The sequence below is a fragment of the Phascolarctos cinereus genome, unplaced genomic scaffold, assembly GCF_003287225.1.
Source record: "Phascolarctos cinereus isolate Bilbo 61053 unplaced genomic scaffold, phaCin_HiC Scaffold_4;HRSCAF=312, whole genome shotgun sequence".
Lineage (NCBI taxonomy): Eukaryota > Metazoa > Chordata > Mammalia > Diprotodontia > Phascolarctidae > Phascolarctos > Phascolarctos cinereus.
In genome coordinates this window covers 562,651,577-562,663,834 of record NW_027555847.1, presented here as the reverse complement: position 1 = coordinate 562,663,834, position 12,258 = coordinate 562,651,577, and positions in this window count along the sequence as shown.

Here is a 12,258-nt window from a genome sequence, read left to right as displayed (position 1 = left end):
TGTTTTATTTACCCAATTTTTTCCAATGTTCAAGTTCTCTATTTTTTTAACCAGTACCAAATCATTTTGGTGATTACTGCTTTGCAGTATAGTTTGATATATGGAACTTGGAGGTCCTCTTCTTTTTTGCTTTTTTTCTTTCATAATTTCCCTTGAAATTCTTGGCCTTTTTGTTTCTTCAGATGCATTTAGTTATTATTTTTCTAGAGATCCAAAGTAATCATTCGGTAGTTTGATTAGCATGGAACTAAGTAAGTAAAGTAATTTAGGTAGAAATGCCATTTTCATCATATTAGTATGACCAATAAATTATTTTCCCAGTTATTTAGGTATGTCTCTGTTTCTCTGAAGGGTGTTTTATATTTTCATTTGTGTCATTCCTGTGTGTGTCTTGGTTGAGTGACTTCCAAATATTTTATACATTATGAAGTTATTTTGAATAGAATTTCTCTACCTCTTCCCACTAAGTTGGAAATATATAGGAGTATTTGTGATTTGTATGGATGTATAGATGCCACAGTTGAATACAGTGCTGGGCCTGGATTTAGGAAGGCTTGAGTTCAAATCCTGCCTCAGACATTTACTAGATATATGACCCTGGGCAAGTCACTTAACTGTTATCTGCCTCAGTTTCCTCACCTGTAAAATGGGAACAAATAATAACACTTCCTTTTCCAGATCATTTTTAAATTAAAATGAGTTAGTATTTGTGAAGAACTTTGCAAATTTTAAGTGCTATACAAACACCAGTTTAAAATTTATATTATATCTTGCAAATTTGCTGAATTTGTTAATTGATTCAGTGAATTTTTAGTTGGTTCTTTAGACTATCATATCATCTCTGAAAAGCAATGATTTTGTTTCTTCTTTGCCTATGTTTATTCCCTCAGTTTTTCTTTCTTGCCTCATTGCCATAGGTAGCATTTTTTTTAGCACTATGTCGTATAGTATTGGTGATAATGGACACCCTTGATTTATCTTACTGAAAAGGTTTCTAATTTTCAACTTTTAAATATAACATTTGCTCTTTGTTCTAGGTCAATACTATTTATTATAATAAGGAAAAGTCCATTTATTCCTAAGTTTCCAAGTGTTATTAATAGAAATGGGTATCGGATTTTGTCAAAAACTTTTTAGCATCTATTACAGCAATCATATGGTTTTTATTATTTATTATTAATATGATTTATTATGTCCATAGTATTCTTTATATTGAACCAATCCTGTGTTTATGATACAAGTGTAACTTAGTATTTGTGTATAATCTTTTAATATATTTGTATAACCTATTTGCTAATATTTCATTTAAGATTTTTGTATCAATGTTCACTAAGGATATTGGTCTATAGCTTTCTTTCTTTCTTCCATCTCTCCGTGGTTTAGGCACCAAGATGCTATTTGTATCATAAGTAAATATTGGAAAGTCCTTTCTTTTCCTATTTGACAAAAGTTTATGTAATATTTTTGATAGAATTCACTTGTAAATCCATCTGGTCCTGGACTTTTTTGGATGGTGAAGAAAAGGTGTGGTTTTTTTTTACTTATTCAATGTTTTCTTCTGATATTAGGTTATTTAAATAATCAATTCATTTCTTGTTATACTTATTCAATGTTTTCTTCTGATATTAGGTTATTTAAATAATCAATTTACTTTTTGTTAATCAGGTTATTTTACATATATATGTATTTATCTATTTTCTCTAAATTATGAACTTTCTTGGAATATAATTGGACAAAATATTTGATGATAATTTTCTTTTTTCTGCCTTTAAATGCTGTGAATTCCCTTTCTTATTTTGATATGAACAATTTGGTTTCTCCCGCTCTTTTTAAAACTCAGATCAGCTAACTCCCTATTTTATTTTTTTAAAAACATCTTAGTCTTATTTGTCAATTCAATGGTTTTTTTAAATTTCATTCAAAACAGTTATTAATCTATTATGTGTAAGATATTGTGCTGGGATTTGTAGATACAAAGATGAATAAATCAGGATCCCTTCTCTCAACTAACTTACAATCTGATGAGACAAGGATGAAAATAGGAAATGTGCAAAGATGACAATTACCTAGAGGAAATATTAAGCACAAAGAAGAGATTCAGATAAAATGCTATGAGAAATCTGAGAAGTGAGATATCGCTTTCATCTGGGGGAAGCAGAGAAGGCTTCAAAGAGGAGGTGGTACCTGAGCTGTGCCTGGAAGAAAAGGAGGAATTCCAATAGGTAGAAATTGGGAAGGAGGCTGTTAAAGGCATGAAGAGGGGAAAAAATGGGCAAAGATAAAAGAAATAGGAAGAAAGAGAATCAGAGTAGGGGCCTTTTAACAGTCCAACATGACTATTGAGTATGAGTATGTCAGAGGGATCAGAGCAAGAGAAGAGCAAAAAGAGCCAGATTATGAAGAACTTTTAAAACAGACTAAGGTCCTTATTCATACTTTGGCAAGGAGTAGAGTGCAAAAGAAAGGTTTTAAGTAAAGGAGAAAAATAATCAGAGTTGAGGAATAAGAAGATTATTTTGGTCATTATACAAAAAATGTATTGTAGAGGGGAGAAAATGGAGGCAAGGAGAACAGCCCAGGGTGAAATTAGAGCCCCTTGAAGTATTGTATTAGCACATAAAAACACATTAGAACACATAGTCATGGGATCTTGAGGTTGAAGTGTATGGAATTTTTAGTCACTTTTTTAAAAGCATAATTCCAAATTGCTTTCTAGAATGGTTGGACAAATGCCTCATCATTTTTAAAAAAGTATATAGAGGATTTTCCAAGGAACTCTCCTAACAACAACATTAGGAGGTAGATAGTGCAAGAATGTATAAAGTATTTGGAAGTCTATCTACAAAGACATATTCAGGGACTATCTATCTGGTCCAGATGAACACAACTACAAAACATTCTTTGCAAAAATAAATACAGGCAAAATAAACGTTTCATACTTAAAAAAATAAAGACGGATCCTTTTTATGGAAACTCAGAGTCTAAGAGGCTATATCCATGATCATACAGCTAGTATCAAGTTGACTTTAAGGGCAATGGTCCCTTTCCCCCCCCCACCCGAACTGTTATGCTTCACAGAAAGTGCGTAGTTCTTGTACCTCTACTTGTCCTAGTATCTCTAAAGATAAAGCCTTGGTAATTGGCCTATATTGTGAAAAGGTTCATGGAAAGTTCATAGATTTTTAGAGCTGAATGAGAACTTGAGTTCCTCTAAGTGAACCCTCTTATTTTATTTTTATTTTATGTTTTAGAAATGTGTTGATATCTTTTATTTTTACATCATTCTCATTCTGAATATCTCTCTCTCTACTCCTCAGCAATCCATCTTGTGTGTTGTTGTTGTTGTTCAGTTGCTCAGTGTTGTTCAGTCATGTCCAACTCTTCATGACCCCATCATAGCATGCCAATACTGTCAATGTGTTTTTCCTGGCAAAAAATACTGGAGTGGTTTGCCATTTCCTTCTTCGGTAGATTAAGACAAACAGGATTAAGTGCCTTGCACAGGGTTACACAGCTAGTAAATGTCTGGCTCCAGAGTTGAACTCAGGACTTCTTGACTCAAGGCCCAGCACTCTCTAATGAGCCACCTAGATGCCATAATTTGTGGCTAATAGCTAACAGATAACATTTATACAATCCTTACTATGTTCCAGGCACTGTGCTAAACACTTTACAATGATTATCTCATTTAAACCTCACAACAGCCCTGGGAGGCAGATGCTGTTATTATCCCCATTTTACAGATGAGGAAACTAAGGCAAACAGTTGTGAAGTGATATGCTCAGGATCACAAGCTGGTAAGTGATTGAGGCCAAATTTGAACTCAGATCTTGCTGATTCCTGGCCAATCACCTAGCTGTCCCTTAATAATAAGAATTTTTTAAAAAAAAAAAAAGGAAAAAAAAAGATCTCTGCAAAACCAACCAACATGTCAAGGGAGAAAAGTACATTTTCTCATCTCTTCTCTGAAGCAAAATTTGGGCATTAAAATTCCACAGTGTTAATTTTTTTGGTGTGTGTGTTTTTGTTGTTCTTTCATTTACATTGTTGTAGCCATCATGCATGTTTTCTTGGTTCTGCTTAATTCACTCTGTATCAATTCCTAAAAGTCATCCCATGCTTCTCTAAATTTTTCATTTTCATAATTTTTTATGGTGCAGTAGCATTACATTAGGGCACCTGGGTGGCACAGTGGTTAGAGTACAGGGCCCGTAGTCAGGAAGACTCATCTTCCTGAGTTCAATCTGGCCTCAGACACTGGCTATGTGACCCTGTGCAAGTCACTTAGCCCTGTTTGCCTCAATTTCCTCATCTGTAAAATAAGCTGGAGAAGGAAATGGCAAGCCACTCCAGTATCTTTGCCAAGAAAACCCCAAATAGGGTCACGAAGAGTTGCACATGACTAAAAACTGACTGAACAACAAGAAGTATTCCATTACATTCATGCACCAAAAATATGTGTAGCTATTCCCCAATAGAGGGGCAGCTATTTCCGTCTTTGACTTCCTTTGGACAGATGATTAACAGTGAGATCTCTGGGTCAATGGCTATGGACATTTTGGTCATTTTTAAAAGAATAATTCCAAATTGCTTTTCAGAATGGTGAACTAATATCCCTCTGTTCTATTTTGTTAATTAATAGCTCATATCTATATAATGCCTAGCATCTTTTAAAGTATTTTTTCTTGCAACAGTAGTGTGAGGTAAACTGCTTTAGCATTATTATCCTCATTATAGGGATGAGGAATCTAAGTTTCAGAGAGTTTGTGACTTTGCCCATAGTCAGCTGATCAGTAAACAACAACAACAACAGAAGAGCTGTCTGTCTATATCTATGTATAAAGGATCAAGAGTGCTTGTTTCTAGTTATTCTAGGAGTTCTTAACATGGGGGTCCACAGACTCTTAAGGAGTCTGTGGATGCACTTCAGTGAGTCAATGAACTGGGATGGGGAAAAAAAATCACATCTTCATTTTCACTAACCTCTAACTGAAAGCTAGCATTGTCTTCATCAGACTGCCAAAGGAGTCCATCACACAGAGAGAGAGACAGAGAGAGAGAGAGAGAAAGAGAGACAGAGAGAGAGAGACAGAGACAGAGACAGAGACAGAGAGACACAGAGAGAGAGAGAGAGAGAGAGAGACAGAGAGAGAGACAGAGAGAGACAGAGAGAGACAGAGAGAGACAGAGACAGAGAGAGAGAGAGAGACAGAGAAAGAGAGTACATTTGGATTACAATAAATGTGTCTAGGTATTTGGAGGTATTGCTCCTACTTTTAATTGATAATTAACTGTGATCACAGATGTGACTCAGAAAACACAGAGTGGCTGTGTTTGCCCACATCGCACATGTGTAAAGATACAATGATGATCCTTTGCTTTGTCCCTGGAGGATTCCTTTGTTTGCAGAGGCCATTGCTGTCTGCAATTCTGTATCTCTGTTTCTCTGCCTCCCTTTTAAGTCCTCATGCTTGGCTGATTTGGCTCAGTGCCTTCCAATCAGTCCACATCTGAGTCACATGAAGAGAAGCTCTGAATTTACATTAAATAACCACATGAGGTGAGAGCTCCACCGAATAACAGAATTGCTCAAAACAAATAAACAAACCAACCAACTAACCACCCAGGGTTTCTAAATAATTCTTCCAGGTTTAGGTGCCTAATCTAAGGTATTATGATTAACTAAGGAAATAAAGCTATTTAATGATATGATTGTAAAGAGGCTCAAGTGTTCCCTTTTCTCTCACTCTCAATGAACAAAATATGAGCTCGTGGAGGCTTGTGAAGGGGATATCTGAGCACCCTAGAATTTAAACCTGGCTGGCATATGTTCTGCTGGGGCAACATATTCATGTTACAGGTGTTCCTAAAGCTAATGGTCATTGCTTCCAGGAAAAAACAAAACAACACAAAAAACAAACAAAAAAAAACCCATGGCTACTCTGTGTTATGGTTCCAGAATTTTGGAGATGACCAATCCCTGATCCTGGCACACAGGGGGAGGTACTCTGGGCCATTTCCTGGCTCTTTATTCCTAGTCTTCCCGAAATTTTCCACACCTGAACCTTAGATTCTGCCCTGGAAGCAAACCTTTCAAGGATCTAGGCCATCATCTTACTAGTTAGCCATTTCCACCTCTTAATGTCCTGCAGTTTCCTACTCCTTGGTATGCGTTGTCTTTCCCTATTAGAATGTTAGTTCCTTAAGGGCAGAGACTGTCTTATTTGCTTATATTTATATCTTCTTAGCACAGTATCTGACACTTAGCAAATACTTAATAAATGCTGTCTGTCTTTGTCTTCTCTCTCTAGCTACACAAGATTGATCTATGTCAATCATAGAACATTTTCTATGTGAAGCAATCAGAGACACAGCCAAATGTTAAATTTGTTCTGCTTACAGAAGAGAGCCCAAGAAAATGCAGAAAGGCAAGCTTCAGCTGCACGTGAAGAGAAACTTTTTTTCTTTTAAAATGTATATTTTACTTATTTTATTAAATATTTTCCAACTACAGTTTTTTTAAATTTCAACATTCATATTTTAAAACTGAGTTCCAAATTCTCTCCCTTCTTCTTATCCCTCCCCCTTCCCCTGAGAAGGCAAGCAATATAATTATTTTACATATGAAGTCATGCAGATCATATTTCCATATTAGTCAAAACAAAACAAAACAGAAACACACAGAGAAAGAAAAACAAAGAAAGTGAAAAAGCATGCTTCAATCTCCACTCAGTTCATCAGTTCCCCATCTGAAGGTGGATAGCGTTTTTCATCAAGAATCCTTTGGAATTGCCTTGGGTCATTATCTCTACCAGAGTAGCTAAGTCTTTGACCGTAGATCATTGTTACAATATTGCTGTTACTGTGTACAAAGTTATCCTGATTCTGCTTACTTTAAAGAAAAACTTTCTAACAATTAGAGCTCTCTAAATGGGGAATGGACTGTCCTGGAAAATAGTGCGTTTTCTTTCCTGTGAGGTCTTCAGCCTAAAGCTCAATGCACACTTGTCAGAGATGTCATAGAAAGGTTTTCTGTTCAGGGGGATGATATAGCCTTCTAATTCTGAGATTCTGTGATAGCTTTCCCACAGAGAATCTGGAGCTATTCCAAGTCTTGAATGTGCTAACGTAGGACCTTATCCTTTGCACACCATTTGAAGACCTTAGACACTCATTATGGAGTTTCATTCCAGTAGCATATTATAGTATGGGCACCTGCTCAGAAGAGCTACCTGTTTATGTAAATTCTAAAACATGGAGATGCTTAGAGTCTATCTGGCTATGTCTCTTGGTGTTGTTCAGTCATTTCAGTTATGTCTGACTCTTCGCGAAAACCCCTCATTTGGGATTTTCTTGGAAAAGATACTGGAGTGGTTTGCCATTTCCTTCTCCAGTGTCTATATCTGTACCTGGTCTCTTTTGGACTTTTTGAGAATGAAATGTTTTAATTTTCTTCTCTAATGGCTAAGGCTTCTTTGTTATCCATATGGAACATTTCTGTAGGCCCTCATAAACCAGTCAGTGACCCTGAATTCCTGTGACTACCCTTTGAACTCATAACTAGGTTGAGCCATCTCTGTTAAACTGTAGAATGTTTTAAAAGAAATATGCCAGGCTCAGGGTCATACTCCTTCCTCTCCTAGTTTGCTTGATTGGCAGAAGTGAAGAGATGTGTTTTTGTTTATAGGGAACAATAAATACGGAGAAGATCCAGATGTTTTCCCCCCAGATATTTCTCTGCTAGAGAAAGGAGGGGAGAGCTGAGCTGTGAGCCAAAAAAGACATTTTAGAAATGCCCAAGTAACTCTAATAGCATTAGTGCTTGAGGAGAGAATTAAAATTGGCTATTTGTACTATGTTGTATACAAATCTGACATCCTAGATCTCTACCAACTAATTGGTTATGGAAACTGAAAGCTAGTATGTTTTCCATGAGTGCCTACAGAAAGCCAAAAAGAGATGTGGTATAAAAGAAATCCTACATCCAGAGATTAAGTAAAGAGAAAAAGCCAGACCAATCGCCTGAGGATAGGATGCCAAGTTCACCACAGCTACCTTATTCACTCTCAGTAGTCATTAAGCCAATGACCCAGCTATGATGATCAGATGGATTATGACCAAGGTCACCTTTTCCAAGGAGACACATTTCACAGCTGTCTTTGAGAGCAAGAGATAAGGGAGTGAATCTGATGGTTATAGCTGGAATACAGAGAATGAACTGTCCTACTTGAAATGAATGATGAGCCAACCCTTCCAGCCCCATAGCCAGGCCAAGCTCAATGAAGAAATCCTTGAGCGGACTTCACCTTCATGCATGTATGATTTTTCAGGACATGCTTTTGATTCATCTTTGCCACAGACATCACTGCTTCCAACTCTGACTGTAAAACAAGCCCCATTTTCCAAGAAAGGAGACCGATCAATGGCTTTTCCTTAATAAGGTACAAAATCAGTCTATGAAATCCTGTGTTCACCTTCCTTTCCTGTTACACATGGAAGGAGGAAAATGGGGGTGATTTTGGCCTAACTGTATTCAGTGGTATGAACTGGTTTCATCATCCATTTATATTTGGTGATTGAAGCGAGGAGAATATTATCTAAACTGTTTGGAGACCTCTCAAAACCCACCCCTCCAATCTTTTCCCACTGGTCTTTGGGGAAAAGCAGAACAAGAAAAAATTGGAAATGAATTTGTTAGGTAACAGTTCACATTTATAAAGTGCTTTACAATTTATAAAATAATTTCTTCACGATAATCCTGTCAAGTATGCAGTGTAAGTTATTATTCATTCTGTTTTTCAGGTGATGAACCTGAATCTCAGAAAGGAAAGGTAGTTAGATGGCAGTAAGATAGAGAGCCTGGGTGGGGCAGTGGATAGAGCACTGGGTTTGGAACCAGGAAGACTCATCTTTATGAATTCAAATCTGGCCTCAGACACACTTAATAGCTGTGTCTCCCTGGGCAAGTCACTTAACCCTGTTTGCCTCAGTTTATCATCTGTAAAATGAGCTGGAAAAGGAAATGGCAAATTTCTCCCGCATCTTTGCCAAGAAAACCCCAAAAAAGGCATCAAAAAGAGTCAGACATGACTGAAATGACTCAACACAACAACTTGAAATCAGGAAGATCCAAATTCAAATCCTGTCTTAGATGCTTGTTAGCTGTGTGACTCTAGACCAGTCATTTAATTTCACTCAGCCTTGGTTTTCTCATCAGTAAAATTGCCCTCCCAAGGATATTGTGAGGATGAAATAAGATCATACACATATAGTGTTTCACAAACATTAGCTACTATTATTTGCCCAAGGTCACACAGCTAATCAATGATTGAGCCGGGAATTGATCATGTGACTCCTCATCCATTGTTCTTTGTTCTATATCTGCCATTTGCTAAAAGAGATTGATGACACTTTAAACAACAATTCCATATGTGCAAGATTCCTTCTGCACACTGAAACATGAAAACTTCCTTAGTTACTTTGCTGTGTTCTATTTTCATAAAGCTACAAGCTGCTACAGCCTAAAGGAATCTTAAAGATTATTTAGCACAAATCTCTCAATTTATAAATGAGTAAACTGAAGCCCAGAGGGTTTAAAGGATTTGCAAAAGATTGCATGGCTACTAAGTGATGGAGCTGGGTCTAGAAGCTAGGTTCTATGACTAAATTGAAGTTATTTTTAAATAGTCATTGCTGAGATTTGCAGATGTAAGTTATAAATGGTTTTTGTCAATAAAAAAGAGATGGCGTTGGGCAGACTAGGTGTTGCCTTGCACAGAATAGCTCCCATGTTGCTGTTGAGACAGGACAGAGTCACAGGTTGGGATTCTGTGAAGCTGAGACACGCAAGAAACAAAAGTGTCCAAAGGCTCACAGGGATGCTACTCTCTTCAATCTTACATTGGGTTTATATTGGAATATCAAGAGATAGTCTCAAGGGCTGGGACAGGTGCTCTCTTTCATTCCTCTCCCAGCTGTAATCCTGATCCTCTAGATTTTTCCTTTATGTCTCAGCTGCCTCACTCCAGAAGGTACCCTGTATCGGTGGCCTTTTTACGCTTGAAAAGTTTCTCTGCCCCAAGGCCCTGCCCTCCAATTGGATTGATGAGTTTCTCCAGTAATTTTCATTTTGAGAAAGTGTCCAGGCCAGCCCCATGTTTACTCCTTCACTCCTTTCCTGGACTCTCCAGACTTCTCCATACTCTCACACTGGTATTCCATAATCTTTCCATACTCCTACACAACTAGTGTCAGCCAGTAGATCAAGAAACATTAAGTACTTTGTGCCAGGCATTGTGCTAAACACTGGGGCCGCAAAGAAAAGCAAAAAAAACAGAGGAAAAAAATAGCTCCTACCCTCAGGGAGCTCATGTTTTACTTTCTTGGATCAGCCTTTCCTCTTTCAGTATCAGACTCAATCTGTGTGAACTCAGAGTTGAGGGGCAGGAGGGAAAGGGGACCCTGAGCCACAGGCCACTCAGATAACAGTGAGTATAGGGAGTGTGTGTGTGTGTGTGTGTGTGTGTGTGTGTGTGTGTGTACAGTATTTACAAGATATGTAGAGAGTAGAGAGTAAGTCATCTCAGAAGTGGAGGGAAGGCACAAATAGCTTGGAAGACTGGGAAAATACTCCTGTAGAAGATGAGATTTGATCTGAGTCTGGAAAGAAACAAAGGGAGCCAAGAGTTAGAGGTAAAGAGGAAGAACATACCAGGAATGGGGTACAGCCAGGAAAAAGGCACAGAGATGAGAGCCCTAAGATCTTTTTACGAAAGTGGAGCCTTTGGGAAGGCAAAAAAGAGAGAAGTCATTGCTAAGGGTCAACCTTAGTGCCTTTGGACATATCTATATTGGGCACACCTCAATCCATGTTTGTGGTATGTGTGGGGGTTTTTATCAGCTGTGTTAGATTCAACCAGAAATTGGATACACTAATCAGTATAGATTAGACAATTGACAAAACAGTAAAGTCCTAATTTGTAGCTTTTGCCAATTTCTGAGGTACAGATACATGCACCCAAAATTTAACAAATGTCTTTCACAAGTTGGTATGAACTGGCTCCATCACAAGCCAGAATATGAGTACCCAGTGATCTGAGTCTGCTTCTGCCATTAGGCTTGCCCAGTAGAAGTTAGGAGTGTGACAGTTCTTTCAAAGGGAAGGGATGGGATACTGGTCTGCACACTCCAAAAAGCACCCAACAACCTGAAGAACCCAATTCTGCCCTTCTCACCCAGTAACATGCATTCCTGGGCACAAAGGGGAGAAGAGCTTTCTCCACTCATTCTCTTTTTGGCTCTTTCTCTAGGCAAAGGAAGAACATCTTCCCTCAAAGCTGCCTAAAGGTAAGGCTAGACTTATTCACAGGTGAAGTAGACAGTGAACTAGGTGGTATGATTTGAAAGGTCTTCTTGGGCCCAAATTTCTTCCCTAAAAAGATATAAAAATCCTTGAAATTATGTCATCAGAAATTCACTCTGGGGGTAAGCATTTATTTCCCTCTCCCTTAGGTTCTCCTGTAAATTGTACGCACTCTGGGAAGAGTTGTCAGTAACATATCAAATCCCTAAAACATTACTATGGATGACTTTATCTGATCATTTCCTTTTGTGGCAAGAACACTCCCTGGGGGGAATTATAGGTTGGTGAAGAGATGCTGAATGTTAGAAAAAGGCAGTGCAGAAAAGACAGGTGAAGGGGGGAAGGAGGGTGTCCTAAAGGCAGGCTTCTATTTCACAATTTTGCCCAGGGCCAGCCCTGGCTGAGTGGGTAAGATGCAGATAGGAAACAGACATATTTTATTCTATGGGTTCACCTCTTCATGAAATTTCTAGGTAAACAAACAAATAATACATGAGTATACTCCAGACACTATTTGGTTTTAATAATATAAAATCAATACTTGCAGGACTTATAAAATACTGATCATGATTTTTAAAATTATAATTGCATTTATATAATACTAAATCTTTCATATTCACTATAATATATTTTCAAAGCAGCTGTCTGCAGGTCTCATGCAATCATTCCAATTTTACAGGTAAGGTAACTGAAGCTCAGAGAAATAAAGTGATTTCCCTAAGACCTCGTGGGCAGTAAATAGTGAGTGGAACTAGCCTGGGAATCAGTTTTCCCAACTCCTAATCTAGCTCATCTACACACAAAGCATTGCTGGAAGAGCAGATGGAAGAGGGGATAAAGATAAAGGAAGACAAACATCTTTGCCTATCTCAGTGTTATTGTTTTTGGCAAAGAGA